This window comes from Quercus suber, unplaced genomic scaffold, assembly GCF_002906115.3.
Source record: "Quercus suber isolate HL8 unplaced genomic scaffold, Cork oak 2.0 scaffold_119, whole genome shotgun sequence".
Classification (NCBI taxonomy): domain Eukaryota; kingdom Viridiplantae; phylum Streptophyta; class Magnoliopsida; order Fagales; family Fagaceae; genus Quercus; species Quercus suber.
Genome location: NW_027069584.1, coordinates 27,013 through 38,812, shown reverse-complemented (window position 1 = coordinate 38,812; position 11,800 = coordinate 27,013).

Below are 11,800 nucleotides of genomic sequence, written 5' to 3'. Positions count from 1 at the left end.
GGGGGGGGGGGGGGAGCCCAACCTTACGTAGTGGGCCTAGGGCCCTATTTGAAGATTACTGTGTGTCCGAAGAGAAGGAACCGGTAGAGATGGAGTCCATCTGGAAGAAAGATACCTGGAAATGAAGGAGGAGTACAATCTGAAGAGGTCACCAGTGGTTCGAAGAGGTCTTACTCCTCGGATACAAATAGTCTTGATCAATCAAACGTGTGGAAGGTCCGAATGATCTTTCTAGCAATCCCAATGATAAAGATAAGTTCTGGGTATGTTTGGAGATGATAAGAACTAAGAAATATTTAAAGGAAAAGCTACTACCACCGTATTAAATGTACTGCAGCAACTTTTCTAACCGCATTTATGTGGAGAAGACCCCTGAACAGTGTAACCTCAGCTACCGCCACTCACAAAGAGCTAAAGAAGATACATGACGTGACATATACTCAAGTAGGTACACAGATGAAGAACAAGTAGACGATGAGGATGATGGAGAAGGATGCTATATAAAGAAGAAGGGCTCCTGATAAAAAAAGGGGGGGGGGTGGAAGACGATAGAGAAGAAAGAAAGGCTTTATTGTAGCTCTAGGAACTGTAATCACTATTCAATTTATCATAAACCTCTTCGGACTTCAATTCAGTTCGTCTTTACGTATATCTTTCTACTGGTTTATACTTGGAGGTTGTAATCAACCGTTGTTAATTCCATAATCAACCTAACTCTATCACCCATGCTCTACAAATTTATTGTTTTGGGCTTGGGCCACAAATCCTAACCCCACAGTTATTATAAAGAAAAATTGACGTAATGAAACTGTTTATTTATCAATTGGGATTAAAAAAAAATTGAAATCAAAGTTAAAATGAATATATGAGTTGTAATATTGTAAATATATTTTGTGCATTTTAAACGTATTAATAATTGTTTGGTTTTAATTTTGCAAACTTCATAATGTTAATAAGAAACTGTTAAAAAAATTCTATAACAAGAAAAACTTCATCTTGATGAATTATGAATATAGAAGAGCATTCAAATTTTGAATGACACTTTTTTTCTTCTTTCATAAAAAAAAGAAGACAAACCTTGTAACACACTACACTTAAAATATTACATTGTAGAAAATCAGTCTCCGCGAATTTATATATAGTTTTCTTGAATTTTTTTTTTTAAAAGATATGCATACAACATTTAAAAATCTTAATTTAAAAGATATTCAATTTAAAAATTAGAAAAAAAAAAAAAAAAAACGTGGTTTCAGAATGAAGAAGATATTTGATTTAAAAATTAGATCATCAGAAAAAAAAAAAAAAAAATGCTAACCTAACCTTTTAATTTGATTTAGTAATGCTTCTTCTAGAGAACCCAACAATGAAACTTTTGGTAGAGAACCCTGCAAGTCTTCACCATGTTCCGCTTGTACAGTACACAAGAAAAAAGAGAGTGAAGTACAGAATAGAGGAGTTATCATTACTACCAAGATATTAGGAAAACCTAGCAGTGTACATTATATAAGGGACAAAACCAAATGGCGTGAGCAAATGGAAATGGGAAGGGATAAGTATTTGTGGTTTCAAAATGTTGGTTTAAATTCCATTTCAAATCAATGTAATGGGACACACTTTTGCAGTGTTCTCATGATTTTTTTCAAAATAATACTTATTTTCAAACAATTTCATTAGTTAGCACGTTTTCAAAATTATTTACGAAACTAACATCTCGAGTGCAATAGACTTGGGGTCCGTTTGGATTAAACTTATTGTTGATGAAATTGAAAACTGAAAATTGAAAATTGAAAATACTGTAGCAAAATAATTTTTATATGTGTGAATAGTACTGTGGGGCCCATTTTTAATATTTTTTAGTGCGTGAACAATGCTATGAACAGTGTGTGACCAGTATTTTTTGTCCCCCTACATAGTGAACTCATGTGAGGTTACTGTTCACGCGCTGAAAAAAAAAAAAACATGAAACGCAGACACAGGATTCAGTTGAATCCAAATGCTCACAATATATAGGTGGGGTTTGGATTAGGCGTTTGCGTTTATAAGTTTGCGTTTTCCTCTTTTTTTTTTTTTTGGTCGCATGCGGGTCAACTTTATAGACAAGGCACTGTAGCAGTACTGTTCACAGGACCCACATCCACTTTATTCAAAAAAAAATTATTAAAAATGGGTTCCCGACACTATTCATACATTTAAAAATTATTTTGCTACAGTGTTTCAGTTTTCAGTTTTCAGCTATATCAAAATGGACCCTTGATTTTAGTGTGCTAAATCGAGTATAATGCACACGATTTCAACATCCAATGAAACTCAAGACCGTTAGACTTGAGTTCTATTATATAAAACTCGAGTCTGTAGGACTTTATTTTGTTTAACGATAACCTAGAAAACAAACCCACACAACTCTTATCTTCTCTCAACAACAAACTCAGAAAACAACAACAAAACAAGAACCAAACCCCAGTCCTAATCCCAATCCCAAGCTCTCAGCTTCTCTCAGGCAATCACTTTCAAAGCAATTGGTGATGACGACGAGCAGGGAGAACGGAGAGTGGATCGGATGTCATTCTCTCCCACTTCCAACTCCAAATACCCAAGAACAAAACTAAAAACCCACTTCTAGCCACAAAAACCCAAGAACAAAACCAAACACAAAACCCAAAACAAATACCTGAATCAATCTTGACAATTTGGCGGAGGATAGGAAGTATCTCCACTAACCACAGTGGCACTAATTTTGTAGGTCCTCTCACTTCCTTGTTCCTTGTTCAAGTTGGGCTGATGTTTTTTTTTTTTCCTCTTATTTTTCCTTGTTCTTGGTTCAATCTAGGTTTGTTCCTTGTTTGATTGAACAATTATTTATGTGTACATTTGGGCATTGAAGGAACTCGAGACCCACATAGAGGAGAAGTGGTTTGGAGAAGATGAAGACCTCTAAGGCTAATTTAAAGGAAATTGAGTCCTATGGACTCAAGTTTTATATGACAGAACTCGAGTCCATTACACTCGATTTTCATGTTGAAATCATCTTCATTATACTCGATTTAGAACACCAAAATTGAATCTATTGCACTCGAGATGTTAGTTTTCTAAATAGTCTTGAAAACGTGCTAACTAATGAAATTGTTTGAAAAATAGTTTTATTTTGAAAAAATAAATCCAATAAGTGTTGTGTTGAGATTGAAGCTTGGTGCACCAAAATTAAGAAAGTTAAATTAGCCACATGGTGCAAAATTAGACTCTAATTTATAATTTAATTGGATTTGCTCTGAGTTTTACCTATATATATATATATATATGGGTTGGGTTCAAGTTACATTTAGTGTAACTCTAAGTAATGTTACATCATCCAATGACTTATTATTGAATTCATAATTTAAGAAAATCAACCGTTGGATTACATATTCTATATGTAATACTTGAAATATGTGATGAGATCATGAAAGTGTTCGTCTCTCTATATATTAACTAGTACTCAAAAAAAAAAAAAAAAAAAAAAAGCACTTTCGATTAAAAAACATAATACTAATGCTCAAAATAAAAATCTTTTTTTAGAACTAAAAGTGGAGATTGATCAAGAAAGCTACTTACAGCTTGGAGGCTAAATCAAGCATCCTAATATTTCAAATCCAAATTGTCTTATTTTCTTTAGATTTGAATATTGTAGGACTTAAAAATGTAGAGCCCTAATTTGGAATTTGGATGAATGGTGAGTCCAAGCTTAACGGCTTAGAACATAGTAGACCTACTACCAAGAAGATCATGCCTCAATGACCACCCCTAGCCATGGAGGTCGACTAAGTAAGCCTCTTTACCGTATGGTTGTAGTCATCGTATTTTTGTATTTATTATTTCATTCACCATGAATCTTACATGTGCTTACTTCTCTAACTCATAACGCAAAAAGACCGATAGAATATATTGTCCTTCACTCACTCCTATTTGGACTCTCTAAGAGGCACAAGGTGACTAACTTGAGCCCCATATGCAAGGATAGTAAAATTCCAATTTTACCTTAACAGAGGTCTTACAAATATCCAAACAAACTTTTAGGTAAATATATGAAATCATATGCTTATGGTCAAAGTTTCAATAATTTGTTAAAATTTAAGAGTTTTTAAAATGATATCAGACCTAACCAATAATAATAAGAAGGCCATGCAACCATTTGACTTGATATATTAATAAAACCATTGATCACATGACCTGAAATATCAATAAGGCAACTTGATTTGATATATAAATGTGATGTTGGGTGGAGATACTCACTAAATGACAAAATTTGAAAAGTCAAATCGATTTCTTCTAATTTATTTACATCATTCACACTAAACAATAAAGGATTTACTAACATGTGCCCTTATGGCATACATTAATAAATCATTTTAGGAAAAAATTTTATGGAAAAATGAAAAAGTAATTAATTTTTGGCAAAAAACCCATTTTAGTCTCTATATTTTCACACGATTCCCACTTTGGTCCATAACTTTTTTTTCACCGATTTTAGTCTCTATTCTAGAAAACGTCTCTTGTTTTAGTCCTTGACGTTACATCAGAGATGAAAATTGCACAGTTGGCAAACGGAAAAAATTAAAAATATTAAAATAATACCAACGTGGCTTTCCACGATAGCCTCTAAATTTTAAAAAAAAAAATTAACTAAATAAAAAAAATTAAAAACAGAAATAAAAACCAAACCCAGCAAGAACAAGATGAACAAAACACAAACCCAGTAAGAACAAGATCAACAAAACACAAACCCAGCAAATTTAAAACCCAAAAAATTAAATTCAAACCCATATTTCAAAACCCCACACCACCAAAACATCAAACACAAAAATCAAATCCAGATTTTCGGCCCCCAAACTCAAAACTCAAAACCCAAATTTTCTTATACTTTCTGAGAAATGAAATACAAACCTTAGATCCAAACCATAGAGTTGAAACCAAACCACCTCCAACCTCAGATTCAAAACTATCAAACCCAAACGAAATCAACCTCACCTGACAACAAAACCATCTCCTCTCTTAGCCGATGCTGCTTTCCAAAAGCAAAAGCAATTACCAAAATTGACATTCCAAACCCTAACAATTACCAAAATCAGCTCAGCTCAAACTATCCAAAGCAATCTCACATTTCGCCCTAATTGCAATCGAAATTGAAGAAAAAATTGACTAACCAATTGCGATCGAGGACCTCCTCGACACGATAGCTGGTGACCAATTTGAAGCGGTGTTGACGTAGATGATAGGGTGGTCGGGCTTGAGAGTGTCAGTGACAACAAACCCACACGGCGTCGTTTAGAGGAGGTTCCCAACCGAAAAAGGCAGTGGACCCCCATCGTTAAGCTTGAAGAACCCAACCTCGTCTTCTTCGTCTTCGCTCAGATCTGATGAGTGGTGGGCAATTTTTTGTGTTTGGCGATGAGTTTTTTTTTTTTGATGAGTCGGGTTAGGTTTGGCAGTGGTGTATGGGTTTGAATTTAATGGCTTTGAATTTAATTTTTTAGGTGTTAAATTTGCTGGGTTTGTGTTTTGTTCATCTTGTTCTCGCTGTGTTTGTGTTTTGTTCATCTTGTTCTTAGTGGTTTGGTTTTTATTTCTGTTTTTAATTTTTTATTTAGTTAAATTTTTTTAATTTAAAGGCTGACGTGGAAAGCCACGTGGACACAGTGGGCATTATTTTAATATTTTTAATTTTTTTCGTTTGCCAGCTATGCAATTTCCGTCTCTGATGTAACGTTAGAGACTAAAACGAGAGGCGTTTTCCAGAATAGGGACTAATATCGGTGAAAAAAAAAGTTAGGGACCAAAGCGGGAATCGCGTGAAAATGTAGGGACTAAAATGGGCTTTTTGCCTTAATTTTTTTGACAACTTTTTTAATTCTCTATAAAAACTTTCCCAAAGAGGAGAAGTGGTTTGGAGAAGATGAAGACCTGTAAGGCTAATTTAAAAGAAATCAAGTCCTATGGACTCGAGTTTTATATGACAAAACTCGAGTTCATTACACTCGAGTTTCTTGTTGAAATCGTTTTCATTATATTCGATTTAGCACACTAAAATCGAGTTTGTTGCATTTGAGATGTTAGTTTTCTAAATGGTTTTGAAAACATGTCAACTAACGAAATTGTTTGAAAACTAGTTTTATTTTGAAAAAAAAAATTCGGGTTCTCATCTCAAGAATAGTTGAGTAATAAGTGTTGTGTTGAGATTGAAGCTTGGTGCACCAGAATTAAGAAAGTTAAATTTGCCACATGGCACAAAATTAGATTTTAATTTATAATTTAATTGGATTTTTTTTTTTTTAATCTTTACCTATTAATATATATATATATATGTTGGGTTCAAGTTATATCTAGTGTAATTCTAAGCAATGTTACACCACCTAATAACTTATTATTGAATTCATATTTTAAAAAACCAACCGTTGGATTACATATTCTATATGTTTTCAACATACACGCCAATTTTCATGTCAAACAGATATAATTTACCATTTGATCCATTAACTTATCTTTTATGCATTATTTTAAACTGCTTTTTTTTTTTTGATAAATAACGTAAGAATAATATTAATAATAGAAAGATTGCCAAACTGAGTACATTGGGGATGTACTATGGGGGCACAAATCAAGAAACAAAAGAACAACGATCAAGAAAAATAGAAAAGGAAGAACAAGAAAAGTGAGAAAAGACCACACTCCATTCGAAGAGAGTGTGTAAGAAAAAAGACTTAATCTCCAGCAAAGAACGTTCACAACCCTTAAAACTTCTAGCATTCATTTCACGCAAAATGCACCAAATCAAGTAATGAGGCACTAATTTCCAAACATCAATGTGACGATGTCGCGCAAACTTTCCTTGCCAAGCCTCAAACAACTCAAGAACAGTATTAGGCATAACCCATTGAATATCAAACAAGCAGAATACCAAAGATCACAACTTCTAAGCTATGGAGCAATGAAGTAAAAGATGATCCACCAACTCCCCACACCTCTTACACATATAGCACCGGTCAAGCACTATCACTCGTCTTTTACGGAGGTTGTCTGTTGTTAAGATCTTACCTAAGGAAGTAGATCAAGAAAAGAAAGCCACCCTTGGAGGAACTTTCGATTTCCATATCATTCTTCATGGAAAGGAAACAAGAGTAAGAGGGTAGAAGGAGCTATAATAACCTTTAACCTCAAAACCTGTATTCCTTACAAGCTTCCAACAAACCTTATCTGGGCCAAACCCCCGCACTGTCGAAGAATATACCAACCCCATAAACCGGTCAAAGGCTTCTTCTTCCCAATCTTGTGGTGGATGACGAAATTGCACATTCCAGTAAAAATTCCCTGCAAACCAACTCATAACTTTAGCCACCGAGGAATCCTTTGACCTATTAAGGCAATAAAGCTCCGGAAAGGCCTCTTGGAGAGTACAATCCCCACACCACACATGCTTCCAAAATTTCACTTTAATACCATCCCCCACATCATAAACAAGGAATTTAGAGAAGTTCAACTAGCCACTTTTAATGTATCCACAAGCTGGCCCCATAAGGACTTGTCACCTTTTTCGTACACCAACCACCCCAAATGTTCCCATATTTTGCCTCTATAACCTTCCTCCGTAAAGCATCAGTCTCCATGCCATACCTCCTTAACCATTTTCTTAGCAAGGCAGAATTAAAGTTTCCCAGCTGTCTTATACCCAACCCCCCATCCTGCAAAGACCTACATACCTTGGCCCAATTAACTAAATGTATTTTAGGTTCACCACCAATCCCATTCCACAGAAAATCTCTTTGTAATTTCTCCATACACTTTGCCACCTTACCCAGTAAAGGAAAAAGAGAAAGAAAGTATGTAGGTAAAGACGAGAGAGTGAGCTTTTAATGAATGTCACCTTAACCCCTTTAAATAAATACATTTTCTTCCAACCTGCTAATCTCCCTCCATTCTCTCTAGGATAGGATTCCAAACATATAAATCCTTAAATTTTGTACCTAATGGAAGGCCCAAATATTTCAAGGGCAAAGAAGACTGCCCACACCCCAACAGACCCACCAAAGCCTTCAAATTGTGTACCCCACCAATAGGTACCAACTAAGATCTCCCCAAATTAATATAAAGCCTTAACACCTCCTCAAATCTAGCAAGAATCGCCCTCAAATTAGCAATCTGAGAAGGTTTAGCATTACTAAAAATCAGAGTGTCATCTGCGAATAAAAGGTGAGACACCATCACTGATGGACTAATCGTACTACCAACGGAAAAGCTTGAGAATTGCCTAGCGGAGGTAGCCACATCCAACATACGACTTAATGCCTCCATCATAATATCAAACAACAAAGGAGATAAATGATCCCCTTGCTGAAGCCCCCTAGAATTTACAAAGAAATCAGATGGACTACCATTAATCAGAATAGAAAACTTTATAGTTAAAATGCCTCATTTTCTCCATTTCTTTGAGAAACCACAATGCTGAAGCATATACATTAAAAAATCCCCACTCACATGATCATATGCCTTCTCCACACCCAATTTACACAACACACTTGGAACTCCTAACTTCAATCTACTATTAATACATTCAGAAGCAATCAAGACGAAATCCAAAATCTGTCTGCCCTTCACAAAAGCATTTTAAGAATCCGAAATAACCCCATGCGCCACTCTACGAAGCTGATTAGCCAACACCTTAGAAATAATCTTATAAATCCCACCAACTAGGCTAATAGGCCGAAAGTCCTTGACCTCCACAACATCCACTTTCTTGGGAATAAGGGCAAGGAACGAAGCATTAAGACTTTTCTCAAACACCGCCTGAGTATGAAAATTTTGGAATACAGCCATAATTTCTGTTTTCAAAACACCCCAACAAGATTGAAAGAATGCCATGGAAAAGCCATCTGAGCCAAGTGTCTTATCACCATTAAAATCATTGATCACCCCAAACACCTCTTCTTCCTCAAAAGGTCTATCTAGCCAACTTGCATCTTCCATTGAGATACTAGAAAAATCCACATCATCTAAGACAGGTCTATGAGCCACATCCTCAGAATAAATTTGCTTATAAAACTAAGAGATACAATCTGCTATGGCAGCCGGGTCTGAAGACAACATCCTATCCGCCATAAGCCTATTAATAAAATTAACCCTCCTGTGAGAGTTAGCTATACGGTGGAAAATTTTAGTATTCCTGTCTCCTTCCCTAACACAGAGAACTCTAGATTTTTGCCTCCAACATTTTTCTTCCAACAGAGCAGCTTTTTCTAACTCCTCATGAATTCTTCCCATTTCTACCCTTTCCTCCGTTGATAATCCCCTACTCTCCTCCATATTCTCTAGGAAACTTAAGTCCTTCCACAATTTTTTAATCCAAACTTCAACATGACCAAACACCTCCACATTCCATCTTTTCAAATCATTTTTTAAGAGCTTTAATTTATTGGCCAGAATAAAACTTGGTGCACCATGAACCTGATAAGAGTCCCACCAAAACTGAACCCTATCCACAAAACTTTCATCTTTAAGCCACATATTCTTAAATCTAAATGGCATATGTCTTCTCTGAAAAGATCCACCCTCAAGGACAATTGGAAAATGATCCGAACACAACCTAGACATCTGTCTTTGAGAAACTGTTGGAAACTTATCCTCCCAATTTGTAGAAAACAAGAATCTGTCCAGCCTAGCCTTCGAAGTAGCTTCTCTAGAATTTGATCAAGTAAAAGTACCCCCTTGCAATGGCAGATCAATGAGACCTTGTTTCGAAATGAAATTTGAAAACTCCCGCATAACAATAGTGAAGGAATTAGACTCCAATCATTCAGAAGGGAACTTAATCACATTAAAGTCACCACCTACACACCATGGGACACTCCACCAACTATTCAAGCCACAAAGTTCCTCCCATAAAAACCTCCTGTCTCAGTGTAAATTAGGACCATAAACACCAGTAAATGCCCAAACAAACTGATCTGACACACTTATAAACTTACAAAAAACCGAAGATCTCTCCACTGCTTCCTCCATTTTATTCACTTCCCGAGTGTCCCACATCACTAACACCCCACTAGAATCTCCACAAGAACCTAAGTAAGACTAGTCAACATGTTGGCCACCCTATAAGCTACAAATCACTGCTCTATTAATTAGCCCCATTTTGGTTTCTTGAAGACAAACCACATCTAGCCCCCATTTCCTAATCAAATTTCTAACCTAGAGCTTTTTGTCCTGCTCATTCAACCTTCTAACATTCCAAGAAATAATCTACACATTCATTGATAAGGCACAACAGCCCGCTCAAAACTTGTACTCTTTGCTTTGTCTGGATCATACTCAACATTCAAAGATGACAACAAATTCTTCAACTCCCATTGAGCTTTCTGGCCTGACTTGACCAACTTCATTTGATCACCCACCACATGTTTCTGTTATCTTTCTTTCTAACCTCAATAGCTAATAACAATCCTGTAATTTGCTCCTTAAAACCTTCCAGCAAAGTGCCCATAGATTTCTTGAAAGCTTTTATCCTATTGGTTACCTATTGTGATAATTGACAATTATCCACACTCTCCTTACACCCGATCTCCTTTACATGACTAGACACCGACTCCATCGGACCTTCAGTGGCTAAAGGTACCACAACTAATGGCTCATCACCTTTCTCACAAGACCTCAACCTTTCATCAAATTCCTACATCTCAGTCACTGACCCAGAAACCACAGACAAAGACTCTACTAGCCCCTCACCCTCATCTGCCCAACTAACCCTCTGCCCTTCATCAGTATTAGAAGCATTACTTGGTACACACTCTCCCTCCAAACTTGAGCCGACTGACATACAATCTGGAGAACGATACAGTGACAATGGGAGCACTAATTGTCTGCCATCACACAATTGTAATATCCAGTCTTTGGAATTACCCCAAGACTTATCCAAATCTCTGACCAATTCCCTTATAGTTGGGCCAGGTAATTGAGCTCCCGCAAAATCAGATGTAACTAGCCATTCCAAACCCATAAAATCCTCATCCCCCTCCTGCAATGCCACTGGAGAAGACAAAGACACCAACACCGACACTCTCAAGTTAGTAAGGGTCATTATCAGTTCCGATATCATGCCTAGTGACACCTTCAGCACCAACCTGGACCTACTCGGAGCATTGATTGGTGATATTTGCTCGTGGGAGGCTTGGGCCACCACTGCTGGTCCTGTCGGCGCAATGGGTGGCTGAGCTATTCTAATTGGGTTGTGCTAACCACCCTTACCTACCACTACCGTCGCCGTTAAGGAAGAAGATCCCTTCGGCGACATCGCATGTTGCTCCAATGCGATGGGTGTGAACATTGAACACTCAAACTCCTTCGTGGCAATGAGTTCACTCCTACTTGAACTCGGCATAATGAACGCTTTCAGATAAGAAGACTCTTGATCCTTTGGTCCACTAAAGGAACTCTCTCTAGCCTCAAAATTTTGTGGGCTTGACAAACCTAGGCCCAAAATGGGTTCTTTATTTTCCCACAAGACTTAGGCATTCTGCTTGGATGGGCCCAGACCCACTTTAGTATTAAGGACCTTATTCATTATAACCCATTTGCCAGCTTGTTTCCCACCCTTAACAGCATCCCAAGATACTCGCCTCTTTCCATATTCATTCACATACACAATCAGCCCTTTCTCTAGCCAATGTGCCTTCCTACTATCACGCAACTTTCCAAACTCAACCATTTTTTAATTCAAATTAGGCTTCAACGGAATATTGACATTATTTCCTTCTGGGATTTTCTCCTCAATTTTATTCTTACC